The 25,377-nt window shown below is 34.7% G+C and overlaps 1 protein-coding gene and 1 non-coding gene across 2 annotated transcripts in view; both read left to right on the top strand.

Annotated features, from left to right (window-relative positions):
• LOC118184567 (uncharacterized) overlaps positions 1-25,377 on the top strand; it is a 761,893-nt gene that overhangs the window by 72,886 nt on the left and 663,630 nt on the right. The window lies entirely within an intron of this gene.
• TRNAS-GCU (transfer RNA serine (anticodon GCU)) lies at positions 12,546-12,619 on the top strand. Its single transcript has one exon. It is a non-coding gene; the product is annotated as a tRNA-Ser (tRNA).

A 25,377-nucleotide genomic window follows, 5' to 3' on the forward strand; every position in this document is an offset into this window, starting at 1 on the left:
TAAACATTTGTCATTATTCTTTAAAAAGACCCCCCCCTGATGCACGAACAATTGTTTACTGAGCATGTCCGCGTCCTACTTACGGCACATTAAAAAAAATATCTCTGAACTTTGAGATACGAAAAACTGATGAACGTTTCGAAAGAAACACCTAAATCGCACAATGACACTCATAGGTCAAAGTAATATTGTATGTGTACATTTGCGTGTGTGTAATGGTTTCCTTAGATAACGCGTTAGAGCAGTGGTTTGCAAACTTTATTTTATCACGGCTTCCTTAAAAATATTTGATCATATGGCGCCTCCCTTCCATTTTATAAAATACTACAAACAAAAATCTTTAGTACTAAAAAATTTATTAAGATACACTCTTATACACAAGAAAAAAAGAATAACAATATTTTATTATTGTCGCTTAATGAGATGGATGTGCTTTCCTATTAGCGCAAAGTTTATCAAATCTCGGTGTCATTGATGAGATTAGCTACACGAAGCTCCTTTTCTACAACCAAACGAGCACAATATTTCGATTTTATTGCAGCTAATGCAGAAAATCCTGTTTCGTATAAAAAAGATGTTGCGAACGGCAGCAATACTTTTAAAGCTTTATTTGACAACATATTATATTCACTCTTAATATCTAGCCAAAATTGAATCAGAGATACATTCTGAAATTTTTGTTTTAAAGAAGTATCACAAGATAGTTCAATCAAGTTTTCTTTCTCAATACTTGTTAATTCAAATTCGTCATCTTCTTGGTCGATAAAGGAATTCTGTATCCACGCATATTTTGTAAAATCAAGATCATCAAAATAATTCGAAAAATAAATTAACAAACCATCCACGTGTTCAACAAATAGATTTTTGTTTGCTTCTCTATTAACTTGGGCGCATAAATTTAAAAGTGGAAACATGTCGAACCTATTTTTTTCGAAATTTGTCTTCCATATCTCCATTTTTTAATGAATGTTTTCACTTTATCTTTTTGAATCAATAAATGCATTTGTGGCCCTTGCATCGATTTATTCAAAACACTCAATTTTCCAAAAATTTCCAGCAAATAGGTAAGTTTAATAATAAAATTATCATTCCTAAACATATTTGCATCCTCATTATGATTTTCTTCGAGAAAAATTTCAATTTCTTCTTTGAGTTCAAGTACCCTCTAAATCACTTTTGCTCGAGATAGCCAACGCACTTCACGATAATACAAAAGTGAGGTGTAAGCAGCTTCCATATCTTCACACAGCTTTGCAAATAACCTAACTTTTAATGAACTGTTTTTTATGTAGTTTACAAGTTTCGTTACTTTTGTAAAAACGTAGTTAAGTTCTTCACTCATATTTTTTGATACGAGAGCTGCTCTGAGGAGCATGCAGTACGTCCAGAGAACATCGGGTGTTTTCCTTTTAATTAGTGCTTGCAGTTTTGTGTCCTGACATTGACTGTGCACCGTTTGTACAAAGCCCAATGCAATTATTCCACAATATGCCGTTCTCCTCAAAAAAAAAAAAATTGCCGATTATATTAAAAATTTCACTGGATTTGGCTTTGCCAGGAATGGGTTCGCAAAATAATCTATCTTCAATTATAGTATTCTCTTCAACATATCAAACATATGCAATTAAATGTGCGTCTTTAGCTACATCGGTTGCTTCATCTACTTGTAAGACGAATTTTGAAGTGAGAAACTAATTGATCGCAAAGATCGTCAGATATATCATCGATTCTTCTGCCAATAGTGTTATCAGGAAACGGTATTTGTCGCAACTGTTTTGCATATGATTCGCCATATCAATAGCTGATGGCAAAACTAATATTTATCCTATTGTGTGTGGTATTTTACACTTCGCGATTCTGTAAGATACTAAGCACGATGCTAGTAACGCATTTGATGGAATATGAACTGTTTTTTTTTTGAACGTTTGTTTCTGTTTAGTAAACTCATCCAATTTTCTTTGAAAAAATTCTTTGGACTTGCCAACGTATTGAGAATGCATAGTTTCAATGTGGCGTTTTAATTTTCCGGGTCTCATACTATCAGCAGCGAAAACTTTCGAACAAAACAAACACATTGGTTTTTCCACATTATCAGTAATAACACTTGTAAATCCGAACGATAAATAAGACGAATCGAATGGCAAAAGTGAAACGAAAGTTTTTTTTAATCCAACAGTAAGAAAAATCTGCAAACCAAAACTTTTAACTCATTGATAGAAATAAAGCGGAACAACAATTTGCTGCCGCCCATCAGAGATAGTGTCTAGTGACTGCCGTACCGAAGAGCCCGGGTTCGAATCCCGGAGAAGGCGTGGATGTTTGTAAATGTGTACTGTCTGTGCGGCATGGGAGCACTCTAAACATGCGGCAAGCCGAAAGTCCTCTCGAGACTTCGAGGTAGTAAGGGAAGAGTGTTGGGAGACCCTCGGGGAGATCTCCATCAATTTTGGGGGCCGAATTGAGCAAAATCGTACTGTCACCTGTATGGTGCTCAAGGCTGCTGCCAATGGCAGGAGCGATCTTGCACTCCTTACCATGATAAATTTCGTGGACTTATTCTGAAGTTACTGTCAGGCAAGTGAGATAAGTCTCAACAACAGCAACATAATTTTATTATTCCTAATCTACTCTACTGGCCATTAAAATTGCTACACCAGAAAGGGATACAAATACTAAGATGATATTTATTGAACATGTAAATTATAGTGGGAAAAAAATGATTAAATTTACTGGAAATAAGGATGTATAGATCTTGAGAAATGAGTACCAAGAGCAGCCACCTCTGATATCAATAACAGCATTTATCCGCCATGGCTTGGGGTCAAACACAGATTGTATGGCATATAAGAAGACAGTAGTCCATGTAGCTTCAACATTTATGTCACTAATTCATCGATGGTATTCGATGGTGAGTGGTAGCATGCCAGTCGCTCGGCAACCATTGACCACACATTTTCACTTGGTGAACAGATCAAGAGAATGAGTTGACCAAAGCAATATTCAAACACTTTCTGTGTTGAGAAAGGTCAGGACAGTACGAGGAATATGCGGCTTTGCACTGTCCTGCTGAAGCAAAGTGTTAGGGATGTCTCGAAGATAGGGTAAAGCCACGGTCCTTAACACGTCAGAAGTGTAAAAACTGCCGACAAATTGCCGGAAATGAGAATAAGAAGTGATCAAGACGTGTACCCAATGGCACCCCATACCATCATTCCAGCTGGTGGGCTAGTATGTCGATGTCCAGTGCAATTTGGAAATGTGCGTTCTCCACGATGCAGCTCAACAGGGATGTGGCCATCAGGATGCTGTATACAGAACCGAGATACATCTGTAAAGAAATCTTGACGCCATTCCATCGTCCAGGTTCGTCATTGATCACGCCATTGAAGGCATCCGTGTCTGTGAAACAGCGTCAAGTACAGCTGAAGCCATGATCGCCGAGTGTCGTTGAAATGTTCGAACAAAAACTCGTGACGTGGCTGTACGATCCGTTGTGGCCATGCGAATAAGATATCTGTCTTCTCGGCTGTTAGTGATGGGTGAGCCCCTGAGTTCGTGCATGACTTTCCATGTGATTGCTCTGAACCCATCGATTCTATATTCTGCGGATAGTCATGAAATCTCTACCTAAGCGAGCAACAATATTGTGATACGGTAAACCACAATTCCGGCAGATTATAATCCTTCTTCGATCCAAGTGAGACACGTGCTGATAGACATTATTCCTCCTTCTTACACAAGGCATTACAACAACTTTCTTAGCTGAAAACAACGTTTAAATGCAAATTGAGTATGCGAAAACTGCTGTCAAATCTTTGGTTTTATACACATTGCAAATGTTGTTGCTACCGCCTGCTTTGTATGAATGCGCTGAAAATCTAATCGCTTCCACATCACAGCATGTTCTATTTGTCATGCAAATTTCACGTGTATGGCATGCCGCCTTGCTGGTAAAACAATTTTAACGACCAACAGTGTAGTATTAATATTGTCGCTCAGATGAAGTGGTCATATTAAGAAAAATGAAGAAGGAAGTACTCAGGTCTCCTTTCAAGACTTTATAATTCAAAATGAATAAATAACCACATATATGCACTTGATGAATGAACTGGAACATTCAAGACTTGGAAGATTCTAGAAAATGGAGAAAATTCTCCAATAAATGGACACAAAGAAAATAAATTAACAGATAGGAAATTTAAACAAAATCAATTTTTATTCAAATTACCTTTGATGGGTTCCGAATTCGGCACTTGAATCCGACGTCTTACCCACTGAGTCACTATGTACTCCGCCGCAAGAAAACATTTTCGCTACAATATTGAAAACTTCGCACTCTTCTGTGGCTTCTCTTCTTCTATTAACATTACATCCGCCGTCTCCTTTTTCACCGTGCTGTCAGTTTGTAAAATCCTTTGCTTGGAATAGCATTTCATTCCAAGAATGATTCCTAAAATAAAGATACATGTCAAATGGCCTTGTCTGCATCTGACTGAAAAGTGTCTCCAGCACCAAGAGCACTAACATCATCACATACAACAGGATCAAAATTTTATATGTTATACACACGAAAGTCCTCGCCCGGCCTTTGATTATGTAAACTTTAGATGTAAGCACAAAACTTCTAGTACAAAAATGTTTCCAGTGACACAAATATTCATGTTCTGCATTTTTAAATTTAAAAAGAAAATTTAAATTTGTAACACTGAGTTTTGTAAACACTGCAAAGTCTTCTTGCAAGTTCACCAGGATCCCCTTACAGTTATATTTATGAAAAATTTGTACTCATTATAAAAAATAAAACATAAAACGTATGACTCCTTTCCGAGAAAAATTGACCGAGATATTTCGTTTTGAAATTGGATATCATATTCAGGAGGCTTTCACGAATTGAAAAGCGAAATGCTTAAAAAATATTTTGATGCTAATAGATTAAGTGTCAGGTATTTCTGTGCATGATGTTGTGAAACTGATTGGTCAATATAAAATTTTCTTTATACTAGAATTCGTGCTCTAGAAAACACAGTTGTCTTCAGTAATGGCATATAGACAAATCATAACATAATATCCATAAAATAAATGTAATAAAATACATTAGAAATAAAACTAAAGAAAGTAGTAAGAAATAAACTAACTAATAACAATAAACTAAACTAACTAATAAGAAATAAACTAAACTAACTAATAAGAGAAACTAACTAACTAACTAAGAATAGTAAGAAATAAACTAAATTAATTAACAAGAAATAAAACTTCATGAGACTATTAATAGTTTATTAATTTATAATTGATAAACTTATAAATTACTTGCATGAATATTTTTGGTATACCAACTGTAATAGATTCGTAAACTAAAGAATGTTACACCCTAGTGAATCACAAAAGTTTCGGTTAGGTTCAGGTTGCATATGGCGAAGACCTCGGAGGCTTTCATGTAGGCAGTCCGCTCGCCGGGATTTGAACGCAAATCGAACTATCACCTGTTCAATGACTTCACCGCTTGGCCGCTGGGGAGCCAGGTCACGAAAGAATATCATTAAATGGGGATTTATAAAGAGAAAATCAACCTCAAATTATTCTAATTTATTTATTAACCGACTCTTTAAAGCAAGGGGAAAGAACGTCAAGTATACCAAATTTTTAAATTAAAAGTATCAGTAATTTTTTGTCATATGAGATTTTTGTCATATTTCTGTTTTTTTTTTTTTTTTTTTTTTTTTTTTTTTTTTTTTTTTTTTTAATTTTTATTTTTTACAATTAGTATATAACTTCACTATGTATAAGTATAGAGACAAATATTTTCTTTAATGTAGTGTGTGTTTCCTTAATGTAGTGTAGGGATCGCGGGATTTTTTAAAAAGTTAGATTATGTAATTTTTATAAAAAAAATCATTTATTTTAATTTTAAAATGTCAGAACAGGAATATTTGTATCATTTAAAACATTTTTATTAGTGGAAGTACATATCTACGACAAACGGTTGTGAAAATAAGAGTCAGGTGAGGACTTTTACAGATACGGAAACATAAATGTAAATAAATAAAACTATTGTTATTAAAACAATTGACTTTTAGTCCATTCTGTATGTATAAGATATTCATTTCGAAAACTATTTATACCAGAAAGGTACCGCTCAAAAGGTTATCCATAATTTCAAACATAAATTCCGACTTTATATACCCAAATATAGTTCAATAATCTTTGTTTCTCACAGCAAAACGTGTGATCAGTAGCAGTTTCTCACTACAGCATGGAGGCTCAGTCTTGCTCAATGTAATATTTAATAAATAAGCTGTTTTCTCCACAATCTTTGCTGCGATTATTTAATGAAATATTTCCATGAAATGTAATGTAATTTGTACATACGTGTACATATTTTTATCATATGAATCCCGAAAGACGTATGTGTACGAGGAAGCAATATTTGTGGCTTTAAAGTAATTTTACCAATCTTAACAGCGTTTATGAACTGTAAAGTTTTAAAATTGCGAAACCATAGAAGCATATATTAACTGAAACGAAACGGGAAAAAATAATGCTTTTAATTAAAAAATTCCTTACATACGATGCTGAAACGTTTTGAAATACAAAAACTGCTTGTAGAAATTTAAACGTATTCCTTTTCTGACGGTAATATAAATTAACTCCCGCAGTCTCTTCTTCTAGGCATGTAAATTAACTGCAGGTGGCTATGCAAAAAATTTATTCTCCAAGGAAACGTTATAAATAAAAGTGAATTACTGCTTCCTGTGCAATTAATCAATAGATTGCTGCGTTTATCTTGATCTATTTACAAAATATCTTTAAAAAAAAACGCCGAATTGAAGGTGTCTGTCATCTGATATTTTCCGTCCTGCCTGCAAATTATGCAAGAAGCACGCTTGTAATGGCCTAATTTTTAACTCTCAGCGTAGGCGCTTAATAGATGTTCTACTGGTCACTTACAAGGCGTGCGGTAAGTAAAGTAAAATAATAAAGTTCTTCGAGAACTAGAGCACTTGGAGAAGAACTTATGCAATATTAGGGCACGTTATTGGAATAGCAAAGTTTAATCATGCAAACAATAATAATGGGGAAACTCATAATTTATGTGTGCATTCTTCTCGAGATTAACTGGAAAAAAAACATTTTAGTGCAAAACCGTTTTGATTTAAAATCGGGAAAATGTTTCTTTATTTGTGAGGGGTAGGGGTTACTAGGAATCATTAAAAGTAATTTTAAGTTCGGCAACTGCACAGACACATTTGTGAGGTACAGAATTTGTACGGTTGAATTTTTAAAGATTTTCTCACGACTGAATTACTTTTTAACGAGATAAGCAGGGAATTCTATTAAAATATCAAAGGTAAACTTCTTTAGATATTCGAAATTAAATCTCTGCTTTCAACCATATTTCAGGAAAATGTGAAAAGCAAATACCTTAATGAATTTATTTTCATGTTTCATGTACTCTTGTTTTCCATAAAGTATATGAAATTTCTAATCGTAATATCATGTTTCCACTCAAAGTTAAACGCAAACTTATTTCGCAAATAAATTTTAAATAATGATATGATTTTATAATAACTATAAAGTGTTATTTAAGAAAATTTTTATTTTATAATGTTTTTTGTATGTCACAAATTTGAGAAGCGTACAAAAGGGATGAAAGATAATAACTTTCGAATAAGAAACATAGTATTGCGGACTAATTGCGGGTCAATGCAATGCTTTGAATGTAAACATTGCAAAGTAGAAGTAATCACTATGTGAGAAAAGGTACTAGATTAGTTAGAATATAAGTTGACTAACACCTTAACTTTTTCACGCAGTAGTTCCTTATAATTAAGTGGGCTTATTATTCGAATGCACAGATATAAATTTAACTCATACTGCAGCTAAGCAACATTTCGTATAATATAATAATAACGTGCAAGCCCGCCAAATGAGCGGGATGCAGCCAAAGCAAAATTTGGAAGTTCTATGAACATCTGAAAAGAAAATTTCTAAAATATTTCAATATAATGTGCTCTTCAGCCCCCCCCCTTTTTTTTGGCTTGATTAACAGTTTTCGGCCATACAAAATAGGGTTGTATCAATGTTTTCGTACAGACACACTGTGACTATAAAACTGCTACTCTGTGTACTGCTGTTTAACTCTGAATCCTTGATCATCATGAGAAATGTGTGGTGTGTATTTAATTATGGCAAGGCACACTAGGGCTATCTGCCTAAGGGAAGGGATGCCTTTCGTGGAGGACTTTCTAAGGGAAACTGGCTCGTATACACGTCACACATGGGGAAAACCACGAAAACGCCCATGCAGCCAGCCCGTTCGCGGGATTCGAACCTTGGACCAAACTACCAGTGTTCAACGTCTTTACCGCTCGGCCGCTGGTGGGCTTGATCATCATGAGAAAAGAAAATTACATGCGTCATTGGTTCAAAGGTCATCGTCAAGTTAAGATCTAAAGTACTGATATTAATGAGATGACCACCTCTTGTATGCATTACAGTATCTCTGTTTGATGAAGGCACGCCATCTGCACTCTTGAAAACATACCTCATTTCCTTTTGGAGCATTGTAACATCCTCTGTGCTGTACCTGTAACAACACTTTCGTTCTTGATATACACAGCGCCAACAAAACAAAACAAACAAAAAAAGGGGGGACAGTTCTATATCTCCCGTTTTACTGGGCCGATTCACGAAATTTAAATTGCGTTTTTCGTGTTTCGAAAGAGCGACTTAAGCTATATATTAAATTTATATATAGCACTATTCTAACATAGGTATTTTGACACAAAATCGGACTTTTTCTGAAATAACATACTAATGTGTTTACATATTTCGTTTCTACGACTCAAATTATGCCAGGCTACCAAGTTTTGTAAAATTCGTATGAGTAGTTTCTCAAATATTAGCTCTCAAAATTTTAGCTGCTCAATGCAAATTGAATTTGGTATATATTTATTAATATCTCCTTTTTTTATTAAACTTTTCTTATTCTTTCTTTCACATTTCGAAATTTAGGTTCCTTCCAAATAAATTTCACCTATTTTTAATGATTTATTTTTTGAATTTCTATTTTTAAATAATTTTTATAAATTTTTCGAAAAAAGATTTTTGAATTATAACCTAAAACTTTTTACCATCATTTTAAAGTAGGTGTATTTCTAAGCTTACCTGCAAAAAATTAGAGTTTTTTATTCAAAATTTTCTAAGATATACACGAATTTACATATTTTCGCGTTTTGAAATTTGGCATCTTTTTTTTTGAGCGATAATAACGCCAAATGTGGTGTATGAATTTTTGTTACAGTGAATTGGTTAGGTTTGGTTTATTTAATTACGGCAAAGCACACTAGGGCTATCTGCCTAAGGGGAGGGATGCCTTCGTGGAGGACTTTCTAAGGGAAACTGGCTCGTATACACGTTACACATGGGGAAAACCACGAAAACGCCCATGCAGCCGGCCCGTTCGCGGGATTCGAACCTCGGACCGAACTACCAGTGTTCAGCGACTTTACCGCTCGACCGCTGGTGGGCCCCTTACAGTGAATTGCCACAGCTATTTTTAACCTTAAATTTCAAATAAATTTTTACGGAGAATTAATTATATGAAATTTTTCCCCTCAATAATGCGTAATAAATATTTATTAATACTATATCAAAAGCTATTTTTTTAATTATAGATTATATTATTCAAATTTTTAAGTTTTTTTTTTTAATTTCTTTCTTTGTTACTTTTTTTAAAAATATTTGTCAGAATAAATTTTTACCTTCGCCGTGTTATCTTTTGGTACTTTAACTGCATTTAAATTGAATTGTCTAAAACTGAGAAAGTTCGTTTGATGTTTATTTTCACAGCGGTTTTAAGCAAACAGGATGTTGACAGTTTGGGTCATGTCCCAGCTTTAAAAAATATATATATAAATATAAATTTTTACATTAATCCTCTTAGAAAGAATGTTTTAAGTAGTAATTTTCCCTCCTGTTGTAGATTATATAAAAAACATGTTCTTTAATATAGAAATTTTTAGGCTTAAAAAGTCTAAATAATATGATTTAGATTGTTTGCATCCGATATGAGAATCGGGTTACTCGGTGGTACAGGATAAGCGCTGCTGGAGTGGTTTATTTCTTTCTCATTTAACAAAAATCTTTTAATTCAAATATTTATCCTTTGGACTTTGCTTTAAACTTTATTTATAGTTAAAATGTCTAGAAAATGAAAAGCTATCTTCAGCTGAAACGCATTTGATGCTAGTGTTCAGCGACTTTACCGCTCGGCCACTGGTGGGCCCAGCAACAATTGAGTTAGTACTAAAGGAAAAAGATAAAAACCATATCATCGCAGATAAAACTGAAGAGCGACTGGTTTTCGTCTATATGGTTGTATAAATTTAAATTAGGTCATAGAACATCATATCGTATCATAAACGGAATATTTCATGATTTCTCAGTCGAATTATTTGAAGATTCAGGAATTTATCCAGTGACGTTATAAGGCCTTCTTAGCGTGCCTTCGTGATGCACGCTCGGTGCGTATTCGAGAGGTCCGTGGCTCGATTCCCGACAAGGGCATTGTTCATTTTCCATTTCCCTTGCTTTCAAAACAAAACAAAACAAAAAACAACAACAACAAAACAAAATTAAAAAAAAAAACCTAATGTCTCTACAGGTGCGCCCGAACTAAAAGGTGGTGAATGATGATTCTTCATCACAGGATTTGGTGACTGGGTCCTCTAATCCCCAATAGTGTAGTGGTCTGCACGCTCGGCATTATTCGAGAGGTCCGTGGTTCGATTCGAGGCCATTGCTCATTTTTCAAGTCTCTTGCTTCCAAAAATTCCTAATGTCTCTAAAACGTATATGCGTATCATCTAAAGACGTTTTCCCTCTTCATGAAACCAGTCTTTCTTTTCATCTCATGCCTTCAAAAGGCTTAACCTCTAAAGAACAAAGACTCTGATTAAATACTGATGAAATGGATTGAATTGGATTATTAAATTGCGGCAGAGCAGGGCTGTCTGCCTCAAAGGAAGGATGCCTCCATGAAGAACTTTTTAAGGAAAACCAGCTGGCATACACGTTACACATCAGAAAAACCACGAAAACGCCCATGCAACCAGTCCGTTTGCCAGAAGGCGAACCTCGGAGCGAAGTACCAGTGTTCAGCGACTCTATCGCTTGGCTGTTTTGGGGCCTTTATGAAAAAAATATTCTTATCTCCAGCGCGCTCGCAAGACTGTGTATCTGAAATTCTAAAGATGTGCTGTTTTTAAATACTTGTGATTTTGCTGTTGAAATGACTTTTATATGTTTTAAGTGTGAAGAACATGATAGTTAATCAATAAAAGTAACACACAAAACTTTTAAAAATACGCCTTTTGGGCGTAATATAAAATCTGAAAACTTTCAGAGTTTTTTAATAAATTTAATGTAATATAACAACATTTTCTCAATATCAATAAAATAATTAAAGCGACATTAATATATCCTGGCAATTATACTAACCTGAAACAAAAAAGTTACGCTATGGTTATTCCCATAGCATTACGCTATGGGAATAATCATACCGTAGTACTATTCAAATATGTGTAGTGTCTATGTTCAAAAGCCTGCATTGATTTACTGTCACTTCAAAGTTATGATATTTCGAGTCATTTGTATGTTACGTAAATTTATCGATAATACATAATTTCACTATATTTAAAGAAGGGCCGGAAATTTTTATTTTGTAACTTGTAAAACTGATTCGGAAGCGCATTCACCTGGAAGTTTTTGTAACGTTTGCAAAAGAACCGCAAGGCTGAAACGACTTTAAAAATAATGCTGACGATCTAGAGGGTGAATACTTTACTACCACCTTTGAGAATGAATTCTATAATTCTTACGAAATTGGAAAAAAAAATTGACAGAGTTCTGGAATTGGTCAATAAATTCAATCCCGGAATTTAATCGAACCAGTAGGAAGCATAAAGCCTGATGATATAAATCTTAAAGCTTTTCAAGAATTATCGGTAATTAAAAGAATCTGGCAAAGTACTAGGTTTCATGTAAATGTGAGGAAAATTCTACATAAAGGAGCACAGTAATGTGAATTTTACAAAAATGAGTTGGATGAAAGTTGATACTTTTATATAGAAAAGTACACAAGTAGACTCGCCAGCGACTGTACTCACCAGCGACTTGAACTCTGTTTTTTAAGTAGCAATCCTTTCGTTGAAAAAAGCATCAAATTCGAAAAATAGCTTCACAAATGCTTCACTGTATAAGGTATTTCTCCCACTTCCCTAGCGTGCCTTCGTGGAGTAACGGTAGCACGCTGGGCCGGTATTCCAGAGGTCCGTGGTTCGATTCCCGGCGAAGGCGGTTGCATATTTTTCATCTTTTCTGCTTCCAATTAGCCTAATGACTCGACAAGTGGCGCCCGAACTAAAAAAAAAAGGGTTGTGGATGATGATTCTCCGCACCCAGGATTTGGCGACTAGGTCCCCTAAAACCCTAGTCGCCCTTTAAAAAGGGGAGTATATAAGGTATTTCTTCCACTTCCCTAGCGAGCCTTCGTGGTGTAGTGGTTCTGCACAATGGACCGCTATTCCAAAGGTCCGTGGTTCGATTCCCGGCGAAGGCGGTTGCATATTTTTCACCTTTTCTGCTTCCAATTAACCTAATGACTCTACAACTGTATGTAATGAAATTTATGAAAAATTTGTCATCCCCCATCCTAAAGAAAGAAGTTAACATTTTTTGGGGGGAGGGGGAAGGGGGAGTAAAAGTAAAGCATAGATATCAATATACTGCAGAAAGTAAGGCTAGAAGGAAAACTGTCTTATTTTATGATTTATCGCATTATGTTTCTCATTATTAATAGCTAGGAAATTAGGAAAACAAGGAAAGAAATTAACTGTTATTACTTGAGGCTAATATCGATATTTTTGATCAGTTATTGATACTTTTAATAAACATATATCTAATAAGCGGAAAAGGAAAATAATACATTTTTGCTAATTTTTGTAAGCCTATTCTTGTTTTCTGCACAAGATGCTTGTTTTGTATAATACGAGTTCATAACTTGTGGTACTTTAAGAATCTGTAGGTGTGTAGGCCGAGCGTAGGTTATACGTGCTTTTTATTGTCTCTAAATTCGTCAAGATTTTAAAGGAATAAACATCATTTGGGATGTCTTTGATTCTTTTATAAGGTATTTCCTCCTTCGTTCCAGCATGCCTTCGTGGTGTAACGTATTCGAGAGGTCCAGGTTCGAGTCCCAGCGAGGGCATTGCTCATTTCTCACGTCTTCCGCATAAAAAAAACCTAACGATTACAGCGGCGCCCGAGCTAAAACGAGGAGGACGATGATTCGTCACCACTAGGATTTGCGATTGGGTCCCTAATCCCCAGTCGCCTTTTAAAAGGGGGGAGTGTATAACGTATTTCTCCCGCCTTCTTAGCATGCCTTCATGGTGTAGTGGTCAGCACGCTCGACGCGTATTCGAGAGGTTCGTGGTTCGAGTTTCAACTAGGGCATTCCTCGTTTTTCACATCCCTCGCATCCGAAAAACCTAATGACTCTACGTTTTAATCCTAAAATGAATGTTTATCACCCCTACGTGCGAAAAAAAGAAAATTAAAAATTACGCAGGAAGTCACTGTGAATTTTCGGTTTTCTTTTGCAGTAGCTCTCAAAAAAGAAGAAAGGAAGAACGGAAAGTTAGAACCCCTGAAATGTGTTAAAAGGAATTTTTTGATTCAGATATTACAACTTATATTAGTATTCTGGGGCGGGGAGTTAGTTGAAAGATTAAAGAACATGGGAGAAAACAGGAGCCCTTAATATTGCACATAAATTTTATGCGATCAGCTATGATCATTAAGGCTTTTCGTGAGAATGTGAAACCGAGTATCTACTAATATCGCCAAAATGTTCCCATGCATTTTTTTTTTTTTTTTTTTTTTTTTTTTTTTTTTTTTTTTTTTTTTTTTTAAGTTTTAATTTTTTTTTTCTTCTTCCGCTTGCATTCTGAAAAACTTACTGTTCTCACGGTCGGAACTTTGAACTGTTGAGAAAAATTCACTCTGTAAACCTATCCTAACTGATACTCTAAAATAGGGGTTCTCAACCGGTGGTACACAAGAGTAAAATAGGTGGTACGCAAAGAAGGAAAGTATTTTTAACAATTAAATTCAAAAATTAAAACCGCAACATCCTGATTGAGTTTTTTTCTCTAACATTCGTAAATTTATGCTATCTGAGCTTTGTTCAAGAGTGGTGGTGGTAGTAGTACTTTGTTGTGGTGGTACTAAAGGTTTTCATTTTTTGTTTAGATGGCACGCGTTAGTCAAAAGGTTGAAAACCGCTGCTCTAAAGCGGCAAATATATAATGATCCAAGCGAGAAATTTTTTTCTTTCAGAACACAGAAGACTTATTTGGATCCAGATGAAATTTTGGAACACTTCGAATTTATGACCTTCTTTTCTAGAAATGTATATTACAAAAGAATTCATCAACTCGTATATTATTCTATACAACAGGAATTCTTGTATTCTGATACTATTAATATAAGTTAAAGAAAGATAAATTCTCTCTGCTTTTAACTGAGAAATAAATTCCACTTTGCTGTATTTATACTACTCTCGATGCGTATGCAGAAAATTAACTTTTATCTATAAATAAATTAAAATATTTTCTTTAGAGTTGTGTGTGTTGCTCCCAATGTAAAATGAAGTAATAGAATACCGATACTAAAATTTCTGTCCCCGTCTCAAATTAAACTTGATTACATCTGTGCATTATTGAAATAATTCACTTCAGTTCAAATGCATTACAGACAAACGACGGTGTAACTAATCTTCAAGACGCAGAATTTTTTTTTTTTTCTGTTTTTGGGATCCATTGAGGAAAATGGATGAGCTCCCAAAAAATGACAAAAATTGACTGATGATTATTTTAAAAAATACTACTAATTAGCTAATTAATATTGCAACCACTTACTGATAAATCTAGTAAATTTCTGATTTCTTAGTAATCTAGTAAATTTCGAATTAATTTCCTAACTCCTTCTGATTTCAATAAAAATTCGTACTGTGAATATCTGTTCCTAAAACAAATTAATTACGATTATTACACTCACTTATTAACGTTTTTTTTTCTCTCGTTTTCAATTTCAGTTCAGGAAACCAATAAATTTAGTTTCATCACCATTTTTCAGATTCTCTAGAAATACTTCTTCTTTTAAAATACGCATGAATGATCAGTTGATGAATAAAGAAATGTAAAATGACTAAAAAAGAATAAAAATATATATATTTTGAAGTTATTTCGAATTTTTTCTCGCCCTTTAAATGCAAATGTAATATGAAATTTTCTGTTGGCATAACGCATATTGCAAGAAGCTCTCATATATCTGTCTTAAGACTTAGAGCCTCACCGAACGGTAGAGCGCTGAATACTGGTAATTCGAAATAGGTTCGAATCTAAGCGAACAGGTTAGCTGCATGCTTTTTTTTTTTTTTTTTTTTTTTTTTTTTTTTTTTTTTTCATGATTTTTTTTCCGTAGGAAACGTAAAAGCGAGCTAGTTTCATTCAGGAAGCCCACCGCAAAAGCACCTCTTCCTTTAGGCAAGTAGTCCTATTTTTTCTTTATCTTAATCAATTTAGCTAAATTTAACCCAAAACTGTGACGCTTCTAAAATTCTTGGTTTTATCTGAGGGAGAAAAAATTTCTTAATAATGCAAATTTCTGCTCTGGGATTCACATTGGCGGAAACGTTTCCTTCTACGTGTTGCCTTTCTTCATCAGTACCAGATGATGAAGGATCATGAATCGGAGAAATAATACCATTGCTGAACACTGGTAGCTGGATCTGAGTTCGAATCCCGACGAATGGGCTGACTACATAATAGGTATAACTTGAATGTGAGCTATTTTTCCGTAGTAATACCTCCAGTCAGGCATTCCTCACTTCAGGCAGATAGCCTTCGTATGATTTACAATAATAGATTCAGCAAACAATCAGAATCTCCAATGCCAGCAATTTTTTAATTGAATATCTATCTCATTATCTTCCCTACTCTGATCTTTGCATGCAGCAAAATCTTCATCACCTGTCTGAAAAAGTCTCATGTCATATTCTGAAAATATTAAAATGCCATTTTTTCGTACCACTTCATGATAAGCAAATCCTCATTTTCATTATCTTCAACATTCTTTGATAGACCAGCTTGTCAGAAACAGTTTCTAAAGCTGAGTCTTGTAACAAGTCGCCAAGATTTTTTTAGCACTGTCTAAAGATGGGAAACATCGTAGTCTACATTATTATATCAATCTTATGTCATTACATCTTCTATGTGTAAAATTCATTGCCCCCGTTATTCATACCTCGTACTTGTATTTTGATAACGTTTATTGTAGCTGATATTCACACAGATATAATTTCGTATAAAATAAACATTATATGCATAAAGAAAAGAAGTCAGGAGCTCATGACAGCGGTGCTTGAATGCATAAAATACACACTAAAAAAATTATTTTCTTTTATTTAATCGGAATACTGTTATAGACAGAAAACTTAAATTACTGTATGTTATTATGCTCATGTTTATAAGCTTTTTATTAATTTTCCATAAAATTCCCATTAGTTTCTATGTCCCCTGTGAAATTTATGTCCATCCTTTAACTTGCAACACATCTACCCGTCTCCGCAGTAAGAAAAATCACCATCGGGCGGAATGAGCCTCTTCCTGATTTTGTCAATGGATCTCATAGACATGATGTCCTTGATACAAAGACCCTCTTTCTCATATTAGGTATCGATGAATGGATCCAGGGCGCTTTCTATCCAAAAAGCGAATTTCAAACGCAAAAATTCTACACGTTTGAAAACCCGGTTGGAAAAACCTGTTACGTGAATTTTTTCTGAAAACTGATGTAGTAATGCCATTTAGAGGCCAATAGGAATAGCTTCTACATTATGAATCTCTTCAGGAGAAAAAGTATTCATATCTGTAATTGTAACCGAGGAAAGATTTGGCGTACTGGGTAGTGAAGAAGCATTTGTGTCCAACATCCTTCATCGGGCTTATTCATGTTTGCTCTTATCTCTTGTGAGGATGACCTGTTGGCTTCGTTCACCAGCTCTTCAGTAGTGCTCGTGAACACGGAATGAAGATTTCAAGGCAGCCTTCGTCAGTCGCCGAGTTCTATGTCAAGAAGAGGAAGTAAACTGGGAGAATGCGAGATATTATTAAAGTTTCAAGAGTGATCACACGTGAGTTAGGCCCTGACTGTACCAAATAACGTTTTAGATTTTTTCTGGGGTTTCTAATAGTCGCTATTGATGGAAAAGCATCGGTATGCCACATATAAACCGAAAACATGCAATTCCTGTGAAAACTGATACCAAAGTAATGGAGTTTGTAATCTCCATCAAAGTAAGAAAATCTCAGTATTCCTTAAAAAAGAGAGAGAAAATAGCCGGAAGAGTTAAACATCACAAAATTACACGACACGCACAGTATGAACCATCCGAACAGTCAAGTGTGGTATGATGAATTCAGACATATTTTTGATTCTAAGTTCAGCATTGGATTCAGTTACTCAAGAAAGGGGACTTGTAGTCTTTGTGATACGAGATTGGTATGGTTGGCAAAAAAATCGGAAAAAATGTGTTAAAGAACAGGGTAAAGCAAAACTGATTCAGGATCTGAAAAATAAAATCGCGAAAAAGGAACTTCTTTGCAGTAAAAGTTAATTATTACAGCGAAGAAGATATGTGTTCCTAAGATTAACAGAAGAAATCGGGTAAAAAAGCATTTTCGTTACCTAAAATATATATATACAAGGGCGAGTCAAATGAAAGTGAGCCAATGCGAATATATGACAAACAGAGTACTTTATTTAAAGGTAGTCTCCATGAACATTGAGACATTTATCCCATTGACAAATGAGCCGCGTGATCCCCGTCTCATAAAACTCCTTGGGCTGTCGATTCAAAAAGTCTGTAACCGACTCCTTCACGGCGTCGTCCGACACGAATCTGGTACCCTTGAGATGTTTTTTTTCAGTTTTCCGAAAATGTGAATGTCGCATGGCGACAAATCTGGGCTGTATGGAGGATATTGCAGCGTGTCCCACTTGAACTTTGCCAGTTGTGTCTTAACCACATCAGCGACGTGGGGACGAGCATTGTCGTGTAGCAAGATCACACCATTCGTCAATCTTCCAGGTCGTTTGTTCTTGATTGCGACACGCAGCCGATCCAGCGTTGCACAATATCGTGAACTATTGATAGTCTCTCCACGTTTAGCAAATTCAATCAGTAATGGCCCCTGACGATCGAAAAAAAAGTCAATAGCACCTTTCCCGAGGAAATGACAGCCTTTGCTTTCTTCGGAGGTGGTGAATTCAAATGTTTCCACTGTAAGCTTTGCCGGCGTGTTTCAGGTTCGTAGTGGTGGCACCATGATTCGTCTCCGGTCACAATTGCAGACGAGAAGTCGTCACTCTCATTGTGATACCGGATGAGATGAGTCAAAGCAGCGCCGAACCTCTCCGTCTTCTGGCGGTCGTTCAAAATCTTGGGCATCCATTGAGCACACAAAAGCCGATAACCGAGATGATCATGAATTATGGTGTGAACCGAACCGTGACTGATGTTCACACGCTCTGCCAGTTCATCGATGCTTATCCTCCGTTCTTGTCTAATCAGCTCATCAACCTGTGCAATTGTGTCGGGGGTGATTGCAAGGTGGCTTTGGCCCGGTCTTGGATCGTCTTTGCAACTTTCACGTCCTTCTCTGAACCGTTTGCCCCAACGCTTCACAGTGGCCAATGCGCTGCAATGTTCACCGTACACAGCAGTCATATGGCGACTAATTTCATGTTGGGAAACACCTTCAGCTGTCAAAAACCTGACCACACCACGCTGTTCCTCTTTTGGAGCGTCCATTATGTCACGCTACCGTCTTCAACCCAGCGTAAGAGCGCCTTAAAGAACTTTAACCTCACACTTTCGCGCCACTTTCGTAAATGAAGGCTGTCTCTGTGCTACGCGCATGCGCCGCAGATGATGGACCGAACCATTCTTGCTGAGGAGGGGTTGGCTCACTTTCATTTGACTCGCCCTTATATATATATATATATATATAATAGTAGGTAGAAACAATGCAGCGATCTTGCTAAAAGGTTACCAGGAGCTGTAGCTCCATGAAATAGTTCAACGCTGTATTACTAAAATATTAACAAAGAAGAAATTTTTTAAAAAAATATTAATCTGGAAAAAACTGGAAAAAATTGCTAACATGCGAAAAAAGCTGTTAAAATTAATGTTGGAAGACATGCGAATGCACGAAAAAACTAATCTGACCGTTGTGATAAGTGAAAATTTAATACACATAAAAATAGATTGACGGAAAAAATATTAAAACATAAAATGCAAAAATTATAATGAAAACATAAATTGCAAAAATACAAAATACAATAATTACAAAGCGGAGAATGGTAAATTAACCCACTCGTACCCTCAACCAGGCTTTTCAAGGGAAAAATGATTGAGTGTCGAACTAGGCTAAATACCATTACGCGTTTCGCCGAAACAGACCATTGAAGCTCTTGTTTGATGAGTAAAATTTTTATAAAAAACATGAATGGTCCCGAATAAATCTTTTTTGGAGCTTCAATTCTTAGTTCCTTTTTCCCGACGCGTCCGCAGAAAAACACATTAAGGTGTTAAAAAAGGTAAAAGCAACTCCGAGCAATGTAAAATTAAAATCAAAATAAAATAAATAGCGGTCTGCTATTAGTCAAAAATACAATAACGTACGGGCTGGTCCTGCATAGCTTAAAGAAGAAAGAACTTTTATAAAGATAATGGTACTGCAATCAAATTAATATGCAATTAAGCTTGCAAGAAAACAAACGCCGTTGGGTCTTATTAGGATCAAAAAAACACATAAAACAAAAGAAACGAAAAAACTGACCTGGGAGGTGCCGTCCTTTGCATCGCGTAAAAGATTTGAAAAGGGTGCAAATCCCCTCCGTGTCCTACCAACCTTCCTTCTCGTCGTGTGACGTAGGTGGGTGAAACAATCTAATCTGCATAGGCCAATGGGCTGAGATTGTAGTTTTGGCGGGAACTCTTGTCCCCTCCCCCCTTTTTTAGAGAGGGTGTGATAGACGCGAAAAGACACGGAAAGAACTCAAAATGGCGTCAGTCAAGTTGTTAGAAGAACAAAACTGCTTCAAATAAGTGAAAATGGCTAATTCAGCTAAAAATTACTTATTTTTGGCCACAAAAGAAAGAGTAAATTGGAAAAAAGTCATTTGTTAATAAAAGTCGTCATTCTTCAAGCTAGAGGGCGGTCAAGCTACTATGAAAAATGAAAAGGCCCGATTTGTTAATAATAGTAGAATTTGGCCATCTAAGTAATTCAAAACTATTAAAACAATAGTATTAAAGTATAGTGCCAAAATCTTTGGAGGAAAGAAAATGTAGTGACGAGAATAATCTTTACATTTATACAATTTTTACATTAGATTATCTGAATCAGCCATCCACTTTATACCGTCCCATTGGGCTTTAAGCATAAAATTTCATTATCCAAAACAAATTGTCTAAAAATTGGTAAGACTAATGCCAGCTTCTTTTAAGGTATTTTTAATTATTTTATGAGGAATTTGGTTATTTTTCAAAATTGTGACGAAGTAAAGTATTTCTTCTTGTAAGTGTTCTGTAGTATTACATATTCTTTTTATTCTAAGTAGCTGTGAAAAAATTATGTTAATGATGATTCTTTTGGAAATATTAGAATTCCAGTTGATTAACTTTAGTGTAGAAAAAGTGAATTCTCTCCTCTTGTCGTAAACTTTAATAAAATTGTAATCAATAATATTTAGGTCAAGGTATACTACATTATTTTGCACCGTATTTGTATTATTTAGTTTTAAGCAAGTTGGGTAGATATTAGCAGCTTCTATTTTGTTATGGTTGTTAAAGGCTATGATATCATCAATGTAACGATATATGTGTTGGTAAAATTTATGTTCTTCTTTATTTAGTGAACGGACTAAGGTCAATTCTTTTGTGAAAAAGAATAATTCACACACAGCACTTGAAAAATTACCTCCCATTGGGATCCCTTGAATTTGTTTAAAGATGCTATTGTTAAAGGGAATAAAATTATTGAAAAGCACGCTCGAAAGAAAAAGTTGCCATTTTTCGGTATCAATTATTGTCGAAATCTGTGGAATTATATCTGGTAGAGCAAGTAAGCTGGTATAAATTTCTTCAAGTGGTAAGTTAGTAAAAAGGTTCTCGAAATCGTAGCATTGTATATGGTCTATTTTAAGTGAATTAATTGTCTTAATCACTAGCTCGTTACTTGAAATCATCCAGTTGCAATGCAGATCCTTAAAATCATAGTTATTAATCAAGTCACGTATTAAACGAAGTTTTTTTTTTGCAAAAAAGATAATCTATTTCTTTAAGATAACTTTTGGTACTATTGGCTATGAACCTGAATTTAATAGGAGACTTATAAAATTTTGGAAGCGCATAGAGATTTGCAAATCTGTTATTATAGTTCCGGGGATGTATCTTAAGTCTTTTATGTAGTGCGTTAAATTTATTGATAAGAATTTTGGTGCTGGCAGTAATTTTTTAGTAAATGCAATTACTATTTAGTTCTTTGTGCAGAAGGTCGAAGTAAAACTTTTTACAAATAACACTAAAATTGTTTCTAGCTTTGTCAATTTTTGTAATGATAAAATTATCTTGTTGTTTTTTAATTAGATTATAGAGTTGCTTCTTATTGTGTAAAGAGTTGAAAGAAGGTGTCTTGAAAAGTAAATGTTGAAATTCTTTAATCAGTGCAGCTTTCCATTCAAGAAAAGTAGTAGTAGGTAAATTGGATTTATTACTAACTAAGATGATAAATTTATCAAGATCTTGATTGAATTGTTTGAGGCAAAAGTGCTTATTGATACTGAAAGTAGGACGAAATTTGGTTCCAAGTTGTAAAAGGGCTCGCAATTCTAAGACTTCAATGATGTTAAGATCTCCGGTTATAACATGTTGGTGGAAAGGATCGACATATTTTTGGTAAAGAGGTAGTTGGCAATTATATATGCTATTTTCTTGTACCTCGTATATATATATATATAATGTTGTATGATCTTAAATCCATTTAGTGCGAATAGACCAATCCGGTCTCAATATATATATATATATATATATATATATAATTATAATACTCATCTCGTTGAAAGTTTATTACAAAATGTTTGTATGATTTTATAACAACACTTTCTTTTTTATTGTATGTGTAATATGTTTCATTTTTCTCAAAATTCCTGTTAATAGACATAAATGGTCCCTCGAGCCTATATTTATCTCATAAAGTCTTTACTGAACTGATCTTCGAGTGCTGTGGTGGTTGTTCACCAACTGACTACATTCATTGAACTCCAATAATTTCTCTCCGATATCGATTATTTATTAATGAAAGCATAACATTTTTGTGATCAGCCTTGCGTATAATGCCAATTCGAATATCACCTGATGAGGACAGTTCTCACGAGTTTAACACAACAACTCGCGTTATTTTCTTGTTAATTATCATATTCGAAACTTCAGATCCCAGAAGATCTTAAAGACGGTCGCTTTCTAATTTATACATCCTGATTTCCGTGCTTCAAAGTAGATAATCTACTTCGGCAGACTCCGTTGAAACAAAATCAACGTATCACTAATAGTCCTTTTATTTTTCAATATTTCATTTTTCATTGAAGTTCATGTCAAAAAAATTATAAAAATCTTAAGAAGGAAGTTTCTTGTATAATCTCCTGTGGAATTAATTGAGAAAGGTCTTACAGATGAACTCAGTTTCAAGTGCCGAAAGTATACAGGTATATAAAATTGTTCAAATTTATTATAAAATGCGTTTCTCTGCCTCTATTTCATTCGGCAAATTGAGAAAATATTTTTTTAAGTAATGCATATGTTAACTTTTCCAAAAACGATATAAAAATCTTCCACGGCATTTCAATGGATTCAGAGATATGGGAGGAAATATTTTTGCTTACAACAAATAATTTCCACTTGTGTTTTATAAAAAAATTCGTACCGCATATAGCAATCAGTTTTTTTCAATGACTGCACATTTATCAATCAAAAATGAGGAGTTACTAACGTGAATTAAAATTTCACGCTGCAAATTATCATATCTTGACAGGCTTGTATTATAATGCTACATAGGCTGTTTATTCAAAAAAACATTTTCTAGTAAAATTTGGAAACAAAATAACAGTGCGTCAGTTTAAGTTTGTTTATTGTATAAAGATTTATGTAACGGTATTTATGTTTGGACTCAAATGTTTTTTTGAATACGTTGCTACAATTTAAAATTATTTATTGGTTCCTCCGTTTGTTCTGAAAAATAACAATAATTTCTACTTTCATGTCATTATAATAAATATATCTTTCTTATCTTCATCCTGTCATGCAATACAACATTTTACTCAAAAAACATTTCTGATGTAATTGCTTTACTTTGATTTCACTTGGAAATATTTCAGCAAAGAATGCGTCATCTAAGTAAGAAAGACATAGAAACACGTGTGTCAGTTGATAAACGTGAGCACTTTCTACCAATAAGCACGTTTTTGACAGGTTAAAATCAACAGCTGCAACTGAACGGTACATGATGCCTGATCTTCCAGGAAATACCATTTATAATGGAACATCATAATAAAACGTTGGTGAATAGAAGCAGACAACTGGGACCCAACGAGGCAAACAAACAATGCTTTCATAGACATAATATTTTCTTATTCATATCTTGACAGTGTATTATATCAAAGTTATGGATGTAAAGCTGCAGATTCACGTGTTTAAAAAATCCTTTTGAGCTGATCACCTACGCATGGCCCTTTTGCTTAGAGTGCCTCTATTAACTATCTTTTCATACTTACCAATTTTTGCAACTAATTGATTTCGGACATTAAGTTTCCAGTATTGTTAAGTACCTTAAGTTAATGATACAGATTATTCAGATATTCTGCCGCACTAGAAATAGTCATGAGTATCCTTAGACGTAAAAGAACTCTAATTATCCGGATTCCTGATATCCTGTTATCCAGATCGTTTATTCTTTCTATACGAAGTAAAATTTAATTATTAACTTAGTTACATTTTTTTAAAATCGTTTTACTGATTAAAAGAAAATGAAAAGTTAATCCAGCGAAGTACATCTGTGCAGACTGTAAGTGTTCCGAAGAGAGAAACACAAAAAATCAATCGTACCGTCTGCGGCATTCGAAACAAGGATTTTGTTAGACAGATGCAATAATCACTCACTTCGCGACAGCACGTACGGGGGAGGATGTGATACATTCTTACACACAGTTTTTAGAAGCTGTTTAGGTGTATAAATAGATTTGTTCAGATATGAAATTCAATTTCGTCACTAGTGTCTCCATATAAATAAGTAGTTTTACATCAACATACGCATTCTTTATATACATTTGTTCCCTTGAATACCAATACATGATTATATATACATATAATCTATGCATCTGTGTTTGTGTATATCAGACGACTTGTTTGGGCGCAAGACATAGTTTTTATTCTGGTAAATTGCGAAACTTCAAAAAACCAACGGTCTAGCCACTCCCATATATCACTCCCCAAAAACTAAATAAAAACCAACGCCCACTCAAGGTCTTTGAGATGACTTCAAAGGAATTCTTAAAGACTACACCCCAACAGATTCTCACTTTTTCAGAAAGTAAAAATTTCAGCGATTTGAACGTTTGGATGAATGTTAAATGGGCTGGAAAGGAGAGATCTTGATTACCTGGAGAGACTGCTCACTATCAATAGACGTTGCCAAAAAATAAATAATAATAAAAAAAAAAAATAAGTAGACCAAAAAAAAATTTAAGCCTTGTGACCTTCAGATTTCAACCTCGGGAAAAGAGGTCTCAGAATTTTCTGGCAGTGTCTAATTTAGCTGTTTTGTTCAGCTTGGGAGGTAGGACCTCTTTTGAAGAAGTCCAAATGATGCACTTAAATTCTGACTCTTACTCCCCCACCTCTGTCCCTTCTGTACGAACAATAACGGACATGGCATCGGCACTATAAAATTGTTGAGAAAGCCTTCTCAACAACTGTTTTTTTCAACTGTGTACTGTATTAAGGATGGACGCATCCCATTAAAGCGCATCAATCTGCACTTCCTTGAAGATTCCATGTTGTCAGTCTAAGAAGAAAGTAATCTAAGACTATCTTTGTATAATACGATGACTTCTCGGCTTATTTTAGTGAAGGTTTAAAATGGCATTTTATTCTTGCTCGTCCTTTACTCTGCTAAATATAAACGATGTAATACG

Source organism: Stegodyphus dumicola, chromosome X2 (assembly GCF_044657685.1).
Source record: "Stegodyphus dumicola isolate Sdum_Otavi_A_Nest chromosome X2, ASM4465768v1".
Taxonomy (NCBI): Eukaryota; Metazoa; Arthropoda; class Arachnida; order Araneae; family Eresidae; genus Stegodyphus; species Stegodyphus dumicola.